Source organism: Harmonia axyridis, chromosome 4 (assembly GCF_914767665.1).
Source record: "Harmonia axyridis chromosome 4, icHarAxyr1.1, whole genome shotgun sequence".
NCBI classification, from domain to species: Eukaryota; Metazoa; Arthropoda; class Insecta; order Coleoptera; family Coccinellidae; genus Harmonia; species Harmonia axyridis.
In genome coordinates, this window is record NC_059504.1 from 34,657,392 (window position 1) to 34,680,917 (window position 23,526).

Consider the following 23,526-nt stretch of genomic DNA (forward strand, 5'->3'; position numbering starts at 1 on the left):
TTTTCTCATGTAAAAGCGTTATCACATAACGTATTCTTCCAAGCAATAGAGAAGGTCAATATACATATAGATGAAGAATCATATGAGGTATTACCTTGGATGATTTATTGAAAGAGAATTGAAATGAGAAATAATACACAATAAATTTACTACAAAACATTAATTACAAAATGAACAATACAAATACTACATTAAAAAAGTATAAAACAACATAATTAAAAAAGAATTAATCACAGTAATGAATATTTAAATGATAACCGATCATCATTCTTGTTCTATTGAAATTGACGGTTTCACCCAACTTATATTGATCATATTTTAGAAAGACAAAAATTCATTAATTCATCCCATTTACTATCGAAAGATTCATTTCTGTTGTATTCGATTGCTCGCTCTGGCATTTTAAAGCAGAAGGAATGGGGTTTACGGAGATTCAATATTTCTTTTTTCGGTCGAACAGCATACTGATTGAATTTTTTATGATTCATACCTTTTCTCATTCTTATTGACGTCAATTCAAGAATATGCTTTATCATAGTTGCCCTTTCCAAGTGCATTGTCAAATGTGCCATATTCTTTTCCTCGCCATTTCTTTTCTTCTCTTCATTCCCAAGCTTTCTGTTAATATTCGGAATATTCAACTTATTTTCTTTATACTCATTTTCATTCACATTTTGCGTGGAAACGTTATCCATTAAACTTTCCGGTGGTACTTTATTTCTATCTATTTTCTTTAGTATATTTGTCATTTCATTGATTTCTTCTTCTCGGAGAGTTTTCACTCCGTTACAAATATTCTTAATCTGAATTGATCTCCTCATATATTGTTTGTTTTTGCCATAATTTTTCAATTTCGCCAATCCGGTCTCTTCAAGCCAATTTAAGATCGTCGTATTTTCCATAATGTTATTTTTCATCATTTTTCAATTTCATCAACTTAGAATATATTTATGTTCTTAGCAGATGTTCAATGCACAGAATACACAATTCAATAAATTTGAAGTCATTATTTTGTGTGTTGCCATTACCTTATCTTCAAAATATATAAAAGTAAATGTTTATCGGTACTAACCACTTATCCCCTCGCTTTCACTTTGGGGAGGGGACATATACAGTATTGCGCACTAGAACGACGTCTAACCTTCACGAATACTCAACGCTAAATGAATAAATAACAATATATTTTTATCAATTTAATCATGAAAAATTGCACTTTGTATCTATGAAAAATGGAAAAGAACATATGACGAGAAACTATGATAATACAATCATTCATTGAATTTCGATTAGTTTCATATATAAAAACTCATACATGACATATTAGGTTTTTCTCATGTAAAAGCGTTATCACATAACGTATTCTTCCCAGCAATAGAGAAGGTCAATATACATATAGTTGTAGAATTAAATGAGGTATTACCTTGGATGATTTATTGGAAGAGAATTGAAATGAGAAATAATACACGATAAATTTACTACAAAACATTAATTACAAAATGAACAATACAAATACTACATTAAAAAAGTATAAAACAACATAATTAAAAAAGAATTAATCACAGTAATGAATATTTAAATGATAACAGATCATCATTCTTGTTCTATTGAAATTGACGGTTTCACCCAACTTATATTGATCATATTTTAGAAAGACAAAAATTCATTAATTCATCCCATTTACTATCGAAAGATTCATTTCTGTTGTATTCGATTGCTCGCTCTGGCATTTTAAAGCAGAAGGAATGGGGTTTACGGAGATTCAATATTTCTTTTTTCGGTCGAACAGCATACTGATTGAATTTTTTATGATTCATACCTTTTCTCATTCTTATTGACGTCAATTCAAGAATATGCTTTATCATAGTTGCCCTTTCCAAGTGCATTGTCAAATGTGCCATCTTCTTTTCCTCGCCTTTTCTTTTCTTCTCTTCATTCCCAAGCTTTCTGTTAACATTCGGAACATTCAACTTATTTTCTTTATACTCACTTTCATTCACATTTTCCGTGGAAACGTTATCCATTAAACTCTCCGGTGGTACTTTATTTCTATCTATTTTCTTTATTATATTTGTCATTTCATTGATTTCTTCTTCTCGGAGAGTTTTCACTCCGTTACAAATATTCTCAATCTGAATTGATCTCCTTATATATTTTTTGTTTTTGCCATAATTTTTCAATTTCGCCAATCCGGTCTCTTCAAGCCAATTTAAGATCGTCGTATTTTCCATAATGTTATTTTTGATCATTTTTCAATTTCATCAACTTATTATTATTTATGTTCTTAGCAGATGTTCAATGCACAGAATACACAATTCAATAAATTTGAAGTCATTTGTGTGTTGCCATTACCTTATCTTCAAAATATATAAAAGTAAATGTTTATCGGTAATAACCACTTATCCCCTCGCTTTCACTTTGGGGAGGGGACATATACAGTATTGCGCACTAGAACTACGTCTAACCTTCACGAATACTCAACGCTAAATGAATAAATAACAATATATTTTTATCAATTTAATCATGAAAAATTGCACTTTGTATCTATGAAAAATGGAAAAGAACATATGACGAGAAACTATGATAATACAATCATTCATTGTATTTCGATTAGTTTCATATATAAAAACTCATACTTGACATATTAGGTTTTTCTCATGTAAAAGCGTTATCACATAACGTATTCTTCCAAGCAATAGAGAAGGTCAATATACATATAGTTGTAGAATCATATGAGGTATTACCTTGGATGATTTATTGAAAGAGAATCGAAATGAGAAATAATACACGATAAATTTACTACAAAACATTAATTACAAAATGAACAATACAAATACTACATTAAAAAAGTATAAAACAACATAATTGAAAAAGAATTAATCACAGTAATGAATATTTAAATGATAACAGATCATCATTCTTGTTCTATTGAAATTGACGGTTTCACCCAACTTATATTGATCATATTTTAGAAAGACAAAAATTCATTAATTCATCCCATTTACTATCGAAAGATTCATTTCTGTTGTATTCGATTGCTCGCTCTGGCATTTTAAAGCAGAAGGAATGGGGTTTACGGAGATTCAATATTTCTTTTTTCGGTCGAACAGCATACTGATTGAATTTTTTATGATTCATACCTTTTCTCATTCTTATTGACGTCAATTCAAGAATATGCTTTATCATAGTTGCCCTTTCCAAGTGCATTGTCAAATGTGCCATATTCTTTTCCTCGCCTTTTGTTTTCTTCTCTTCATTCCCAAGCTTTCTGTTAACATTCGGAACATTCAACTTATTTTCTTTATACTCACTTTCATTCACATTTTCCGTGGAAACGTTATCCATTAAACTTTCCGGTGGTACTTTATTTCTATCTATTTTCTTTATTATATTTGTCATTTCATTGATTTCTTCTTCTCGGAGAGTTTTCACTCCGTTACAAATATTCTTAATCTGAATTGATCTCCGCATATATTTTTTGTTTTTGCCATAATTTTTCAATTTCGCCATTCCGGTCTCTTCAAGCCAATTTAAGATCGTCGTATTTTCCATAATGTTATTTTTGATCATTTTTCAATTTCATCAACTTAGAATATATTTATGTTCTTAGCAGATGTTCAATGCACAGAATACACAATTCAATAAATTTGAAGTCATTTGTGTGTTGCCATTACCTTATCTTCAAAATATATAAAAGTAAATGTTTATCGGTACTAACCACTTATCCCCTCGCTTTCACTTTGGGGAGGGGACATATACAGTATTGCGCACTAGAACTACGTCTAACCTTCACGAATACTCAACGCTAAATGAATAAATAACAATATATTTTTATCAATTTAATCATGAAAAATTGCAGTTTATATCTATGAAAAATGGAAAAGAACATATGACGAGAAACTATGATAATACAATCATTCATTGTATTTCGATTAGTTTCATATATAAAAACTCATACATGACATAATAGGTTTTTCTCATGTAAAAGCGTTATCACATAACGTATTCTTCCAAGCAATAGAGAAGGTCAATATACATATAGATGAAGAATCATATGAGGTATTACCTTGGATGATTTATTGAAAGAGAATTGAAATGAGAAATAATACACAATAAATTTACTACAAAACATTAATTACAAAATGAACAATACAAATACTACATTAAAAAAGTATAAAACAACATAATTAAAAAAGAATTAATCACAGTAATGAATATTTAAATGATAACCGATCATCATTCTTGTTCTATTGAAATTGACGGTTTCACCCAACTTATATTGATCATATTTTAGAAAGACAAAAATTCATTAATTCATCCCATTTACTATCGAAAGATTCATTTCTGTTGTATTCGATTGCTCGCTCTGGCATTTTAAAGCAGAAGGAATGGGGTTTACGGAGATTCAATATTTCTTTTTTCGGTCGAACAGCATACTGATTGAATTTTTTATGATTCATACCTTTTCTCATTCTTATTGACGTCAATTCAAGAATATGCTTTATCATAGTTGCCCTTTCCAAGTGCATTGTCAAATGTTTCATATTCTTTTCCTCGCCTTTTCTTTTCTTCTCTTCATTCCCAAGCTTTCTGTTAACATTCGGAACATTCAACTTATTTTCTTTATACTCACTTTCATTCACATTTTCCGTGGAAACGTTATCCATTAAACTTTCCGGTGGTACTTTATTTCTATCTATTTTCTTTATTATATTTGTCATTTCATTGATTTCTTCTTCTCGGAGAGTTTTCACTCCGTTACAAATATTCTCAATCTGAATTGATCTCCTCATATATTTTTTGTTTTTGCCATAATTTTTCAATTTCGCCAATCCGGTCTCTTCAAGCCAATTTAAGATCGTCGTATTTTCCATAATGTTATTTTTGATCATTTTTCAATTTCATCAACTTAGAATATATTTATGTTCTTAGCAGATGTTCAATGCACAGAATACACAATTCAATGAATTTGAAGTCATTTGTGTGTTGCCATTACCTTATCTTCAAAATATATAAAAGTAAATGTTTATCGGTACTAACCACTTATCCCCTCGCTTTGACTTTGGGGAGGGGACATATACAGTATTGCGCACTAGAACTACGTCTAACCTTCACGAATACTCAACGCTAAATGAATAAATAACAATATATTTTTATCAATTTAATCATGAAAAATTGCACTTTGTATCTATGAAAAATGGAAAAGAACATATGACGAGAAACTATGATAATACAATCATTCATTGTATTTCGATAAGTTTCATATATAAAAACTCATACATGACATAATAGGTTTTTCTCATGTAAAAGCGTTATCACATAACGTATTCTTCCAAGCAATAGAGAAGGTCAATATACATATAGTTGTAGAATCATATGAGGTATTACCTTGGATGATTTATTGAAAGAGAATTGAAATGAGAAATAATACACAATAAATTTACTACAAAACATTAATTACAAAATGAACAATACAAATACTACATTAAAAAAGTATAAAACAACATAATTAAAGAAGAATTAATCACAGTAATGAATATTTAAATGATGACAGATCATCATTCTTGTTCTATTGAAATTGACGGTTTCACCCAACTTATATTGATCATATTTTAGAAAGACAAAAATTCATTAATTCATCCCATTTACTATCGAAAGATTTATTTCTGTTGTATTCGATTGCTCGCTCTGGCATTTTAAAGCAGAAGGAATGGGGTTTACGGAGATTCAATATTTCTTTTTTCGGTCGAACAGCATACTGATTGAATTTTTTATGATTCATACCTTTTCTCATTCTTATTGACGTCAATTCAAGAATATGCTTTATCATAGTTGCCCTTTCCAAGTGCATTGTCAAATGTGCCATCTTCTTTTCCTCGCCTTTTCTTTTCTTCTCTTCATTCCCAAGCTTTCTGTTAACATTCGGAACATTCAACTTATTTTCTTTATACTCACTTTCATTCACATTTTCCGTGGAAACGTTATCCATTAAACTCTCCGGTGGTACTTTATTTCTATCTATTTTCTTTATTATATTTGTCATTTCATTGATTTCTTCTTCTCGGAGAGTTTTCACTCCGTTACAAATATTCTCAATCTGAATTGATCTCCTCATATATTTTTTGTTTTTGCCATAATTTTTCAATTTCGCCAATCCGGTCTCTTCAAGCCAATTTAAGATCGTCGTATTTTCCATAATGTTATTTTTGATCATTTTTCAATTTCATCAACTTGAAATATATTTATGTTCTTAGCAGATATTCAATGCACAGAATACACAATTCAATAAATTTGAAGTCATTTGTGTGTTGCCATTACCTTATCTTCAAAATATATAAAAGTAAATGTTTATCGGTACTTACGACTTATCCCCTCCCTTTCACTTTGGGGAGGGGACATATACAGTATTGCGCACTAGAACTACGTCTAACCTTCACGAATACTCAACGCTAAATGAATAAATAACAATATATTTTTATCAATTTAATCATGAAAAATTGCACTTTGTATCAATGAAAAATGGAAAAGAACATATGACGAGAAACTATGATAATACAATCATTCATTGTATTTCGATTAGTTTCATATATAAAAACTCATACATGACATATTAGGTTTTTCTCATGTAAAAGCGTTATCACATAACGTATTCTTCCAAGCAATAGAGAAGGTCAATATACATATAGTTGTAGAATCGTATGAGATATTACCTTGAATGATTTATTGAAAGAGAATTGAAATGAGAAATAATACACAATAAATTTACTACAAAACATTAATTACAAAATGAACAATACAGATACTACATTAAAAAAGTATAAAACAACATAATCAAAAAAGAATTAATCACAGTAATGAATATTTGAATGATAACAGATCATCATTCTTGTTCTATTGAAATTGACGGTTTCACCCAACTTATATTGATCATATTTTAGAAAGACAAAAATTCATTAATTCATCCCATTTACTATCGAAAGATTCATTTCTGTTGTATTCGATTGCTCGCTCTGGCATTTTAAAGCAGAAGGAATGGGGTTGACGGAGATTCAATATTTCTTTTTTCGGTCGAACAGCATACTGATTGAATTTTTTATGATTCATACCTTTTCTCATTCTTATTGACGTCAATTCAAGAATATGCTTTATCATAGTTGTCCTTTCCAAGTGCATTGTCAAATGTGCCATATTCTTTTCTTCTCTTCATTCCCAAGCTTTCTGTTAACATTCGGAACATTCAACTTGTTTTCTTTATACTCACTTTCATTCACATTTTCCGTGGAAACGTTATCCATTAAACTTTCCGGTGGTACTTTATTTCTATCTATTTTCTTTATTATATTTGTCATTTCATTGATTTCTTCTTCTCGGAAGGTTTTCACTCCGTTACAAATATTCTTAATCTGAATTGATCTCCTTATATCGGGTGTCCCAAGGTGAGTGGCCTATTAGATTATTATGGAAACTATTGATGGTAAAGATTTCAAATTTTGTGGATAGATATTTGGCCAGTTAAGGTACATTTTTAAAATAATTTCACATTTCCAGTGTTGCCGGATGTACGACAATTTGGCAACAACTTTGTTATTTTGAATGGGACATCCGGTATTTCTATTTTTTGTATGATACTCCATAAAATATTAAATCTATTCACTCTTACTTTTCCATCCCTATCTTCAACGGTTTTTGAGTTATTAATTATTTTTCGAAATTTTAGATCAAATTGGCGTATTACGAAAATGGCTCTAGTTCGCTCAATATTTGAGATTTAAGTCAGAAATTTTGCAAGTCGTTAGATATTGATCTGATCTGTGTCACTGCTTTTGAATTATGGTTGTCAATAATACAGGACGGACCAAAAAAAATCATCATTTACCATGTTACAAAATAGTAAAAAAGTGTGTGTAAGTGAATAGAAAAATTGTAGAATGTGTTGTACTGATTCCAAAAAATGAAAAATATACTAGGTGTCTAATTTGAAAAAATAAACTTTTTTACAATTTTGTAACTTGGCAAATGATGATTTTTTTTGGTCCGTCCTGTATTATTGACAACCATAATTCAAAAGCAATGGCACAGATCAGATCAATATCTAACGACTTGCAAAATTTCTGACTTAAATCTCAAATATTGAGCGAACTAGAGTCATTTTCGTAATACGCCAATTTGATCTAAAATTTCGAAAAATAATTAATAACTCAAAAACCGTTAAAGATAGGGATGGAAAAGTAAGAGTGAATAGAGTTAATATTTTATGGAGTATCATAAAAAAAATAGAAATACCGGATGTCCCATTCAAAATAACAAAGTTGTTGCCAAATTGTCGTACATCCGGCAACACTGGAAATGTGAAATTATTTTAAAAATGTACCTTAACTGGCCAAATATCTATCCACAAAATTTGAAATCTTTACCATCAATAGTTTCCATAATAATCTAATAGGCCACTCACCTTGGGACACCCGATATATTTTTTGTTTTTGCCATAATTTTTCAATTTCGCCAATCCGGTCTCTTCAAGCCAATTTAAGATCGTCGTATTTTCCATAATGTTATTTTTGATCATTTTTCAATTTCATCAACTTAGAATATATTTATGTTCTTAGCAGATGTTCAATGCACAGAATACACAATTCAATAAATTTGAAGTCATTTGTGTGTTGCCATTACCTTATCTTCAAAATATATAAAAGTAAATGTTTATCGGTACTAACCACTTATCCCCTCGCTTTGACTTTGGGGAGGGGACATATACAGTATTGCGCACTAGAACTACGTCTAACCTTCACGAATACTCAACGCTAAATTAATAAATAACAATATATTTTTATCAATTTAATCATGAAAAATTGCACTTTGTATCTATAAAAAATGGAAAAGAACATATGACGAGAAACTATGATAATACAATCATTCATTGTATTTCGATTAGTTTCATATATAAAAACTCATACATGACATATTAGGTTTTTCTCATGTAAAAGCGTTATCACATAACGTATTCTTCCAAGCATAGAGAAGGTCAATATACATATAGTTGTAGAATCATATGAGGTATTACCTTGGATGATTTATTGGAAGAGAATTGAAATGAGAAATAATACACGATAAATTTACCACAAAACATTAATTACAAAATGAACAATACAAATACTACATTGAAAAAGTATAAAACAACATAATTAAAAAAGAATTAATCACAGTAATGAATATTTAAATGATAACAGATCATCATTCTTGTTCTATTGAAATTGACGGTTTCGCCCAACTTATATTGATCATATTTTAGAAAGACAAAAATTCATTAATTCATCCCATTTACTATCGAAAGATTCATTTCTGTTGTATTCGATTGCTCGCTCTGGCATTTTAAAGCAGAAGGAATGGGGTTTACGGAGATTCAATATTTCTTTTTTCGGTCGAACAGCATACTGATTGAATTTTTTATGATTCATACCTTTTCTCATTCTTATTGACGTCAATTCAAGAATATGCTTTATCATAGTTGCCCTTTCCAAGTGCATTGTCAAATGTGCCATCTTCTTTTCCTCGCCTTTTCTTTTCTTCTCTTCATTCCCAAGCTTTCTGTTAACATTCGGAACATTCAACTTATTTTCTTTATACTCACTTTCATTCACATTTTCCGTGGAAACGTTATCCATTAAACTCTCCGGTGGTACTTTATTTCTATCTATTTTCTTTATTATATTTGTCATTTCATTGATTTCTTCTTCTCGGAGAGTTTTCACTCCGTTACAAATATTCTCAATCTGAGTTGATCTCCTCATATATTTTTTGTTTTTGCCATAATTTTTCAATTTCGCCAATCCGGTCTCTTCAAGCCAATTTAAGATCGTCGTATTTTCCATAATGTTATTTTTGATCATTTTTCGATTTCATCAACTTATTATTATTTATGTTCTTAGCAGATGTTCAATGCACAGAATACACAATTCAATAAATTTCAAGTCATTTGTGTGTTGCCATTACCTTATCTTCAAAATATATAAAAGTAAATGTTTATCGGTACTAACCACTTATCCCCTCGCTTTCACTTTGGGGAGGGGACATATACAGTATTGCGCACTAGAACTACGTCTAACCTTCACGAATACTCAACGCTAAATGAATAAATAACAATATATTTTTATCAATTTAATCATGAAAAATTGCACTTTGTATCTATGAAAAATGGAAAAGAACATATGACGAGAAACTATGATAATACAATCATTCATTGTATTTCGATTAGTTTCATATATAAAAACTCATACTTGACATATTAGGTTTTTCTCATGTAAAAGCGTTATCACATAACGTATTCTTCCAAGCAATATAGAAGGTCAATATACATATAGTTGTAGAATCATATGAGGTATTACCTTGGATGATTTATTGAAAGAGAATCGAAATGAGAAATAATACACGATAAATTTACTACAAAACATTAATTACAAAATGAACAATACAAATACTACATTAAAAAAGTATAAAACAACATAATTGAAAAAGAATTAATCACAGTAATGAATATTTAAATGATAACAGATCATCATTCTTGTTCTATTGAAATTGACGGTTTCACCCAACTTATATTGATCATATTTTAGAAAGACAAAAATTCATTAATTCATCCCATTTACTATCGAAAGATTCATTTCTGTTGTATTCGATTGCTCGCTCTGGCATTTTAAAGCAGAAGGAATGGGGTTTACGGAGATTCAATATTTCTTTTTTCGGTCGAACAGCATACTGATTGAATTTTTTATGATTCATACCTTTTCTCATTCTTATTGACGTCAATTCAAGAATATGCTTTATCATAGTTGCCCTTTCCAAGTGCATTGTCAAATGTGCCATATTCTTTTCCTCGCCTTTTGTTTTCTTCTCTTCATTCCCAAGCTTTCTGTTAACATTCGGAACATTCAACTTATTTTCTTTATACTCACTTTCATTCACATTTTCCGTGGAAACGTTATCCATTAAACTTTCCGGTGGTACTTTATTTCTATCTATTTTCTTTATTATATTTGTCATTTCATTGATTTCTTCTTCTCGGAGAGTTTTCACTCCGTTACAAATATTCTTAATCTGAATTGATCTCCGCATATATTTTTTGTTTTTGCCATAATTTTTCAATTTCGCCATTCCGGTCTCTTCAAGCCAATTTAAGATCGTCGTATTTTCCATAATGTTATTTTTGATCATTTTTCGATTTCATCAACTTATTATTATTTATGTTCTTAGCAGATGTTCAATGCACAGAATACACAATTCAATAAATTTCAAGTCATTTGTGTGTTGCCATTACCTTATCTTCAAAATATATAAAAGTAAATGTTTATCGGTACTAACCACTTATCCCCTCGCTTTCACTTTGGGGAGGGGACATATACAGTATTGCGCACTAGAACTACGTCTAACCTTCACGAATACTCAACGCTAAATGAATAAATAACAATATATTTTTATCAATTTAATCATGAAAAATTGCACTTTGTATCTATGAAAAATGGAAAAGAACATATGACGAGAAACTATGATAATACAATCATTCATTGTATTTCGATTAGTTTCATATATAAAAACTCATACTTGACATATTAGGTTTTTCTCATGTAAAAGCGTTATCACATAACGTATTCTTCCAAGCAATATAGAAGGTCAATATACATATAGTTGTAGAATCATATGAGGTATTACCTTGGATGATTTATTGAAAGAGAATCGAAATGAGAAATAATACACGATAAATTTACTACAAAACATTAATTACAAAATGAACAATACAAATACTACATTAAAAAAGTATAAAACAACATAATTGAAAAAGAATTAATCACAGTAATGAATATTTAAATGATAACAGATCATCATTCTTGTTCTATTGAAATTGACGGTTTCACCCAACTTATATTGATCATATTTTAGAAAGACAAAAATTCATTAATTCATCCCATTTACTATCGAAAGATTCATTTCTGTTGTATTCGATTGCTCGCTCTGGCATTTTAAAGCAGAAGGAATGGGGTTTACGGAGATTCAATATTTCTTTTTTCGGTCGAACAGCATACTGATTGAATTTTTTATGATTCATACCTTTTCTCATTCTTATTGACGTCAATTCAAGAATATGCTTTATCATAGTTGCCCTTTCCAAGTGCATTGTCAAATGTGCCATATTCTTTTCCTCGCCTTTTGTTTTCTTCTCTTCATTCCCAAGCTTTCTGTTAACATTCGGAACATTCAACTTATTTTCTTTATACTCACTTTCATTCACATTTTCCGTGGAAACGTTATCCATTAAACTTTCCGGTGGTACTTTATTTCTATCTATTTTCTTTATTATATTTGTCATTTCATTGATTTCTTCTTCTCGGAGAGTTTTCACTCCGTTACAAATATTCTTAATCTGAATTGATCTCCGCATATATTTTTTGTTTTTGCCATAATTTTTCAATTTCGCCATTCCGGTCTCTTCAAGCCAATTTAAGATCGTCGTATTTTCCATAATGTTATTTTTGATCATTTTTCAATTTCATCAACTTAGAATATATTTATGTTCTTAGCAGATGTTCAATGCACAGAATACACAATTCAATAAATTTGAAGTCATTTGTGTGTTGCCATTACCTTATCTTCAAAATATATAAAAGTAAATGTTTATCGGTACTAACCACTTATCCCCTCGCTTTCACTTTGGGGAGGGGACATATACAGTATTGCGCACTAGAACTACGTCTAACCTTCACGAATACTCAACGCTAAATGAATAAATAACAATATATTTTTATCAATTTAATCATGAAAAATTGCACTTTGTATCTATGAAAAATGGAAAAGAACATATAATAATAATAATAATAATAATAATAATAAGCCTTTATTTCCAACAGGTATACCCAATTACAGGAAATCAAAAACAACAATCAATACTAATTTAACAAGAAAAAAAAAAAAAATTAATGCTATATCATGAACATAATCCAATAAAATCATGAAAATTAAGAGATAAACAACCCATACACACCCCAAAAGACAGTTTTCAGGCCCCGGAAAATAAAAACAAAATACAATAAATAAATGGAAATCGAATACAATATAATGTCATATATGACGAGAAACTATGATAATACAATCATTCATTGTATTTCGATTAGTTTCATATATAAAAACTCATACATGACATAATAGGTTTTTCTCATGTAAAAGCGTTATCACATAACGTATTCTTCCAAGCAATAGAGAAGGTCAATATACATATAGATGAAGAATCATATGAGGTATTACCTTGGATGATTTATTGAAAGAGAATTGAAATGAGAAATAATACACAATAAATTTACTACAAAACATTAATTACAAAATGAACAATACAAATACTACATTAAAAAAGTATAAAACAACATAATTAAAAAAGAATTAATCACAGTAATGAATACTTAAATGATAACCGATCATCCTTCTTGTTCTATTGAAATTGACGGTTTCACCCAACTTATATTGATCATATTTTAGAAAGACAAAAATTCATTAATTCATCCCATTTACTATCGAAAGATTCATTTCTGTTGTATTCGATTGCTCGCTCTGGCATTTTAAAGCAGAAGGAATGGGGTTTACGGAGGTTCAATATTTCTTTTTTCGGTCGAACAGCATACTGATTGAATTTTTTATGATTCATACCTTTTCTCATTCTTATTGACGTCAATTCAAGAATATGCTTTATCATAGTTGCCCTTTCCAAGTGCATTGTCAAATGTGCCATATTCTTTTCCTCGCCTTTTGTTTTCTTCTCTTCATTCCCAAGCTTTCTGTTAACATTCGGAACATTCAACTTATTTTCTTTATACTCACTTTCATTCACATTTTCCGTGGAAACGTTATCCATTAAACTTTCCGGTGGTACTTTATTTCTATCTATTTTCTTTATTATATTTGTCATTTCATTGATTTCTTCTTCTCGGAGAGTTTTCACTCCGTTACAAATATTCTTAATCTGAATTGATCTCCGCATATATTTTTTGTTTTTGCCATAATTTTTCAATTTCGCCATTCCGGTCTCTTCAAGCCAATTTAAGATCGTCGTATTTTCCATAATGTTATTTTTGATCATTTTTCAATTTCATCAACTTAGAATATATTTATGTTCTTAGTAGATATTCAATGCACAGAATACACAATTCAATAAATTTGAAGTCATTTGTGTGTTGCCATTACCTTATCTACAAAATATATAAAAGTAAATGTTTATCGGTACTTACGACTTATCCCCTCCCTTTCACTTTGGGGAGGGGACATATACAGTGTTGCGCACTAGAACTACGTCTAACCTTCACGAATACTCAACGCTAAATGAATAAATAACAATATATTTTTATCAATTTAATCATGAAAAATTGCACTTTGTATCAATGAAAAATGGAAAAGAACATAATATGACGAGAAACTATGATAATACAATCATTCATTGTATTTCGATTAGTTTCATATATAAAAACTCATACATGACATATTAGGTTTTTCTCATGTAAAAGCGTTATCACATAACGTATTCTTCCAAGCAATAGAGAAGGTCAATATACATATAGTTGTAGAATCGTATGAGATATTACCTTGAATGATTTATTGAAAGAGAATTGAAATGAGAAATAATACACAATAAATTTACTACAAAACATTAATTACAAAATGAACAATACAGATACTACATTAAAAAAGTATAAAACAACATAATCAAAAAAGAATTAATCACAGTAATGAATATTTGAATGATAACAGATCATCATTCTTGTTCTATTGAAATTGACGGTTTCACCCAACTTATATTGATCATATTTTAGAAAGACAAAAATTCATTAATTCATCCCATTTACTATCGAAAGATTCATTTCTGTTGTATTCGATTGCTCGCTCTGGCATTTTAAAGCAGAAGGAATGGGGTTGACGGAGATTCAATATTTCTTTTTTCGGTCGAACAGCATACTGATTGAATTTTTTATGATTCATACATTTTCTCATTCTTATTGACGTCAATTCAAGAATATGCTTTATCATAGTTGCCCTTTCCAAGTGCATTGTCAAATGTGCCATATTCTTTTCCTCGCCTTTTCTTTTCTTCTCTTCATTCTCAAGCTTTCTGTTAACATTCGGAACATTCAACTTATTTTCTTTATACTCACTTTCATTCACATTTTCCGTGGAAACTTTATCCATTAAACTTTCCGGTGGTACTTTATTTCTATCTATTTTCTTTATTATATTTGTCATTTCAATGATTTCTTCTTCTCGGAGAGTTTTCACTCCGTTACAAATATTCTTAATCTGAATTGATCTCCTCATATATTTTTTGTTTTTGCCATAATTTTTCAATTTCGCCAATCCGGTCTCTTCAAGCCAATTTAAGATCGTCGTATTTTTCATAATGTTATTTTTGATCATTTTTCAATTTCATCAACTTAGAATATATTTATGTTCTTAGCAGATATTCAATGCACAGAATACACAATTCGATAAATTTGAAGTCATTTGTGTGTTGCCATTATCTTATCTTCAAAATATATAAAAGTAAATGTTTATCGGTACTTACGACTTATCCCCTCCCTTTCACTTTGGGGAGGGGACATATACAGTATTGCGCACTAGAACTACGTCTAACCTTCACGAATACTCAACGCAAAATGAATAAATAACAATATATTTTTATCAATTTAATCATGAAAAATTGCACTTTGTATCAATGAAAAATGGAAAAGAACATATGACGAGAAACTATGATAATACAATCATTCATTGTATTTCGATTAGTTTCATATATAAAAACTCATACATGACATATTAGGTTTTTCTCATGTAAAAGCGTTATCACATAACGTATTCTTCCAAGCAATAGAGAAGGTCAATATACATATAGTTGTAGAATCGTATGAGATATTACCTTGAATGATTTATTGAAAGAGAATTGAAATGAGAAATAATACACAATAAATTTACTACAAAACATTAATTACAAAATGAACAATACAGATACTACATTAAAAAAGTATAAAACAACATAATTAAAAAAGAATTAATCACAGTAATGAATATTTAAATGATAACAGATCATCATTCTTGTTCTATTGAAATTGACGGTTTCACCCAACTTATATTGATCATATTTTAGAAAGACAAAAATTCATTAATTCATCCCATTTACTATCGAAAGATTCATTTCTGTTGTATTCGATTGCTCGCTCTGGCATTTTGAAGCAGAAGGAATGGGGTTGACAGAGATTCAATATTTCTTTTTTCGGTCGAACAGCATACTGATTGAATTTTTTATGATTCATACCTTTTCTCATTCTTATTGACGTCAATTCAAGAATATGCTTTATCATAGTTGTCCTTTCCAAGTGCATTGTCAAATGTGCCATATTCTTTTCTTCTCTTCAAGCTTTCTGTTAACATTCGGAACATTCAACTTGTTTTCTTTATACTCACTTTCATTCACATTTTCCGTGGAAACGTTATCCATTAAACTTTCCGGTGGTACTTTATTTCTATCTATTTCCTTTATTATATTTGTCATTTCATTGATTTCTTCTTCTCGGAAGGTTTTCACTCCGTTACAAATATTCTTAATCTGAATTGATCTCCTTATATATTTTTTGTTTTTGCCATAATTTTTCAATTTCGCCAATCCGGTCTCTTCAAGCCAATTTAAGATCGTCGTATTTTCCATAATGTTATTTTTGATCATTTTTCAATTTCATCAACTTAGAATATATTTATGTTCTTAGCAGATGTTCAATGCACAGAATACACAATTCAATAAATTTGAAGTCATTTGTGTGTTGCCATTACCTTATCTTCAAAATATATAAAAGTAAATGTTTATCGGTACTAACCACTTATCCCCTCGCTTTCACTTTGGGGAGGGGACATATACAGTATTGCGTACTAGAACTACGTCTAACCTTCACGAATACTCAACGCTAAATGAATAAATAACAAAATATTTTTATCAATTTAATCATGAAAAATTGCACCTTGTATCTATGAAAAATGGAAAAGAACATATGACGAGAAACTATGATAATACAATCATTCATTGTATTTCGATTAGTTTCATATATAAAAACTCATACATGACATATTAGGTTTTTCTCATGTAAAAGCGTTATCACATAACGTATTCTTCCAAGCAATAGAGAAGGTCAATATACATATAGTTGTAGAATCATATGAGGTATTACCTTGGATGATTTATTGAAAGAGAATTGAAATGAGAAATAATACACGATAAATTTACTACAAAACATTAATTACAAAATGAACAATACAAATACTACACTAAAAAAGTATAAAACAACATAATTAAAAAAGAATTAATCACAGTAATGAATATTTAAATGACAACAGATCATCATTCTTGTTCTATTGAAATTGACGGTTTCACCCAACTTATATTGATCATATTTTAGAAAGACAAAAATTCATTAATTCATCCCATTTACTATCGAAAGATTCATTTCTGTTGTATTCGATTGCTCGCTCTGGCATTTTAAAGCAGAAGGAATGGGGTTTACGGAGATTCAATATTTCTTTTTTCGGTCGAACAGCATACTGATTGAATTTTTTATGATTCATACCTTTTCTCATTCTTATTGACGTCAATTCAAGAATATGCTTTATCATAGTTGCCCTTTCCAAGTGCATTGTCAAATGTGCCATATTCTTTTCCTCGCCTTTTCTTTTCTTCTCTTCATTCCCAAGCTTTCTGTTAATATTCGGAACATTCAACTTATTTTCTTTATACTCACTTTCATTCACATTTTCCGTGGAAACGTTATCCATTAAACTTTCCGGTGGTACTTTATTTCTATCTATTTTCTTTATTATATTTGTCATTTCATTGATTTCTTCTTCTCGGAGAGTTTTCACTCCGTTACAAATATTCTTAATCTGAATTGATCTCCTCATATATTTTTTGTTTTTGCCATAATTTTTCAATTTCGCCAATCCGGTCTCTTCAAGCCAATTTAAGATCGTCGTATTTTCCATAATGTTATTTTTGATCATTTTTCAATTTCATCAACTTAGAATATATTTATGTTCTTAGCAGATGTTCAATGCACAGAATACACAATTCAATAAATTTGAAGTCATTTGTGTGTTGCCATTACCTTATCTTCAAAATATATAAAAGTAAATGTTTATCGGTACTAACCACTTATCCCCTCGCTTTGACTTTGGGGAGGGGACATATACAGTATTGCGCACTAGAACTACGTCTAACCTTCACGAATACTCAACGCTAAATTAATAAATAACAATATATTTTTATCAATTTAATCATGAAAAATTGCACTTTGTATCTATAAAAAATGGAAAAGAACATATGACGAGAAACTATGATAATACAATCATTCATTGTATTTCGATTAGTTTCATATATAAAAACTCATACATGACATATTAGGTTTTTCTCATGTAAAAGCGTTATCACATAACGTATTCTTCCAAGCAATAGAGAAGGTCAATATACATATAGTTGTAGAATCGTATGAGATATTACCTTGAATGATTTATTGAAAGAGAATTGAAATGAGAAATAATACACAATAAATTTACTACAAAACCTTAATTACAAAATGAACAATACAGATACTACATTAAAAAAGTATAAAACAACATAATTAAAAAAGAATTAATCACAGTAATGAATATTTAAATGATAACAGATCATCATTCTTGTTCTATTGAAATTGACGGTTTCACCCAACTTATATTGATCATATTTTAGAAAGACAAAAATTCATTAATTCATCCCATTTACTATCGAAAGATTCATTTCTGTTGTATTCGATTGCTCGCTCTGGCATTTTAAAGCAGAAGGAATGGGGTTGACGGAGATTCAATATTTCTTGTTTCGGTCGAACAGCATACTGATTGAATTTTTTATGATTCATACCTTTTCTCATTCTTATTGACGTCAATTCAAGAATATGCTTTATCATAGTTGTCCTTTCCAAGTGCATTGTCAAATGTGCCATATTCTTTTCTTCTCTTCATTCCCAAGCTTTCTGTTAACATTCGGAACATTCAACTTGTTTTCTTTATACTCACTTTCATTCACATTTTCCGTGGAAACGTTATCCATTAAACTTTCCGGTGGTACTTTATTTCTATCTATTTTCTTTATTATATTTGTCATTTCATTGATTTCTTCTCCTCGGAAGGTTTTCACTCCGTTACAAATATTCTTAATCTGAATTGATCTCCTTATATATTTTTTGTTTTTGCCATAATTTTTCAATTTCGCCAATCCGGTCTCTTCAAGCCAATTTAAGATCGTCGTATTTTCCATAATGTTATTTTTGATCATTTTTCAATTTCATCAACTTAGAATATATTTATGTTCTTAGCAGATGTTCAATGCACAGAATACACAATTCAATAAATTTGAAGTCATTTGTGTGTTGCCATTACCTTATCTTCAAAATATATAAAAGTAAATGTTTATCGGTACTAACCACTTATCCCCTCGCTTTCACTTTGGGGAGGGGACATATACAGTATTGCGTACTAGAACTACGTCTAACCTTCACGAATACTCAACGCTAAATGAATAAATAACAAAATATTTTTATCAATTTAATCATGAAAAATTGCACCTTGTATCTATGAAAAATGGAAAAGAACATATGACGAGAAACTATGATAATACAATCATTCATTGTATTTCGATTAGTTTCATATATAAAAACTCATACATGACATATTAGGTTTTTCTCATGTAAAAGCGTTATCACATAACGTATTCTTCCAAGCAATAGAGAAGGTCAATATACATATAGTTGTAGAATCATATGTGGTATTACCTTGGATGATTTATTGAAAGAGAATTGAAATGAGAAATAATACACGATAAATTTACTACAAAACATTAATTACAAAATGAACAATACAAATACTACATTAAAAAAGTATAAAACAACATAATTAAAAAAGAATTAATCACAGTAATGAATATTTAAATGATAACAGTTCATCATTCTTGTTCTATTGAAATTGACGGTTTCACCCAACTTATATTCATCATATTTTAGAAAGACAAAAATTCATTAATTCATCCCATTTACTATCGAAAGATTCATTTCTGTTGTATTCGATTGCTCGCTCTGGCATTTTAAAGCAGAAGGAATGGGGTTTACGGAGATTCAATATTTCTTTTTTCGGTCGAACAGCATACTGATTGAATTTTTTATGATTCATACCTTTTCTCATTCTTATTGACGTCAATTCAAGAATATGCTTTATCATAGTTGCCCTTTCCAAGTGCATTGTCAAATGTGCCATATTCTTTTCCTCGCCTTTTCTTTTTTTCTCTTCATTCCCAAGCTTTCTGTTGATATTCGGAACATTCAACTTATTTTCTTTATACTCACTTTCATTCACATTTTCCGTGGAAACGTTATCCATTAAACTTTCCGGTGGTACTTTATTTCTATCTATTTTCTTTATTATATTTGTCATTTCATTGATTTCTTCTTCTCGGAGAGTTTTCACTCCGTTACAAATATTCTTAATCTGAATTGATCTCCTCATATATTTTTTGTTTTTGCCATAATTTTTCAATTTCGCCAATCCGGTCTCTTCAAGCCAATTTAAGATCGTCGTATTTTCCATAATGTTATTTTTGATCATTTTTCAATTTCATCAACTTAGAATATATTTATGTTCTTAGCAGATGTTCAATGCACAGAATACACAATTCAATAAATTTGAAGTCATTTGTGTGTTGCCATTACCTTATCTTCAAAATATATAAAAGTAAATGTTTATCGGTACTAACCACTTATCCCCTCGCTTTGACTTTGGGGAGGGGACATATACAGTATTGCGCACTAGAACTACGTCTAAGCTTCACGAATACTCAACGCTAAATGAATAAATAACAATATATTTTTATCAATTTAATCATGAAAAATTGCACTTTGTATCTATGAAAAATGGAAAAGAACATATGACGAGAAACTATGATAATACAATCATTCATTGTATTTTGATTAGTTTCATATATAAAAACTCATACATGACATATAAGGTTTTTCTCATGTAAAAGCGTTATCACATAACGTATTCTTCCAAGCAATAGAGAAAGTCAATATACATATAGTTGTAGAATCATATGAGATATAACCTTGGATGATTTATCGAAAGAGAATTGAAATGAGAAATAATACACGATAAATTTACTACAAAACATTAATTACAAAATGAACAATACAAATACTACATTAAAAAGTATAAAACAACATAATTAAAAAAGAATTAATCACAGTAATGAATATTTAAATGATAACAGATCATCATTCTTGTTCTATTGAAATTGACGGTTTCACCCAACTTATATTGATCATATTTTAGAAAGACAAAAATTCATTAATTCATCCCATTTACTATCGAAAGATTCATTTCTGTTGTATTCGATTGCTCGCTCTGGCATTTTAAAGCAGAAGGAATGGGGTTTACGGAGATTCAATATTTCTTTTTTCGGTCGAACAGCATACTGATTGAATTTTTTATGATTCATACCTTTTCTCATTCTTATTGACGTCAATTCAAGAATATGCTTTATCATAGTTGCCCTTTCCAAGTGCATTGTCAAATGTGCCATATTCTTTTCCTCGCCTTTTCTTTTCTTCTCTTCATTCCCAAGCTTTCTGTTAACATTCGGAACATTCAACTTATTTTCTTTATACTCACTTTCATTCACATTTTCCGTGGAAACGTTATCCATCAATTTCAAATCAAACTTTCCGGTGGTACTTTATTTCTATCTATTTTCTTTATTATATTTGTCATTCCATTGATTTCTTCTTCTCGGAGAGATTTCACTCCGTTACAAATATTCTTAATCTGAATTGATCTCCTTATATATTTTTTGTTCTTGCCAAAATTTTTCAATTTCGTCAATCCGGTCTCTAAAAGCCAATTTAAGATCGTTGTATTTTCCATAATGTTATTTTTGATCATTTTTCAATTTCATCAACTTAGAATATAGTTATGTTCTTAGCAGATGTTCAATGCACAGAATTCACAATTCAATAAATTTGAAGTCGTCATTTGTGTGTTGCCATTACCTTATCTTCAAAATATATAAAAGTGAATGTTTAATAATAATAATATTCATTTCTTATGTTAAATATACAGAGCGAGATCATACAACAAAAGAAAACGTCAAAATAAATACATTCATTCAAAAAACTCAGAAATATAATAGCAATTCTTATCTAAAAGTAATGACTCAACCCTCTTCTTGAAAATAAATAAATTTGGAGAATTTTGTACTTCTACAGGTAACCTATTGAAAATTTTACAACCCATATACTGCAGATTTTTTTGATAATACGTAGTACTGTGATTTTTTGGTGCTAACAAAAATTTTCCTCTGGTATTATAACAATGTTTGATATCATTAACAAATAAATATCTATTCATGAACACATATTTACAAACTTCAAAAATGTAAATTCCTACCAAAGTGAGTATTTTTAAATCCTTGAAGGATGACCTACATGATTCTCGAAAAGGAATCCCAGCAATTATTCTTATTGCGTACTTTTGCAGTATGAATACTCTCCCAACATCAGTGGCACAACCCCAATTCAACACACCATATCTCAAGTGACAGTGAATGCTAGCAAAATAAATTGATCGCAATGTAGTATTGCTACAATACTTCTTCATGAATCTGAGTGAAAAACAACTATTACGGATTTTACCACACAAAAATTCTATGTGCTCTGTCCATCGACATCGAGAATCCATAACAACACCCAGAAGCTTTGTGTGTTGAACAAAATGAATCTCGCCATCAGCTATCGGAATTACAATGTCTATCACCCTTGGTACCCTCAATGAGAAATGTACCGCATGAGTTTTCGAACAATTGAGCAATAAATTATTCTTTTTTGACCATTCAAAAATATCATTGCAAGTATTTGCAACAGAGATTTTGACTTGTTCTATATCAGCACCAGAAACAAAAATATTTGTGTCATCCGCATAACATACTATATTATATGAAGGTGATTTCTTCTTCAAAAATTTTGGGAGATCATTACTAAAAATTACATACAGCTTTGGGCCTAGAATCGACCCCTGGGGAACACCTGTATTAGTATATCTCATGGTACTCAAAACTCCACCGATCTTTACAACCTGAGACCTACCTGTCAGATAAGATCGGAACAGGTCCAGACTAAGACCTCGAACACCATAACGGTACAGCTTGTGCAGAAGTAGTTCATGGTTAACAAAATCGAAGGCTCTAGAAAAATCTACAAACAGACCCACAACATGCATACCAAAATCTAGATCTGCCACAATCTCATTATAAAACTCATAGAGTGCAGTTTCCGTACTACAGTTATTCGTAAACCCATGTTGGGCAGTTGATAATAAAGAATTTTTATCAAAAAATGAAGTCAACAGTTCATTCATCTTGAGCTCATAAATTTTGCCTATACTAGATAAAAT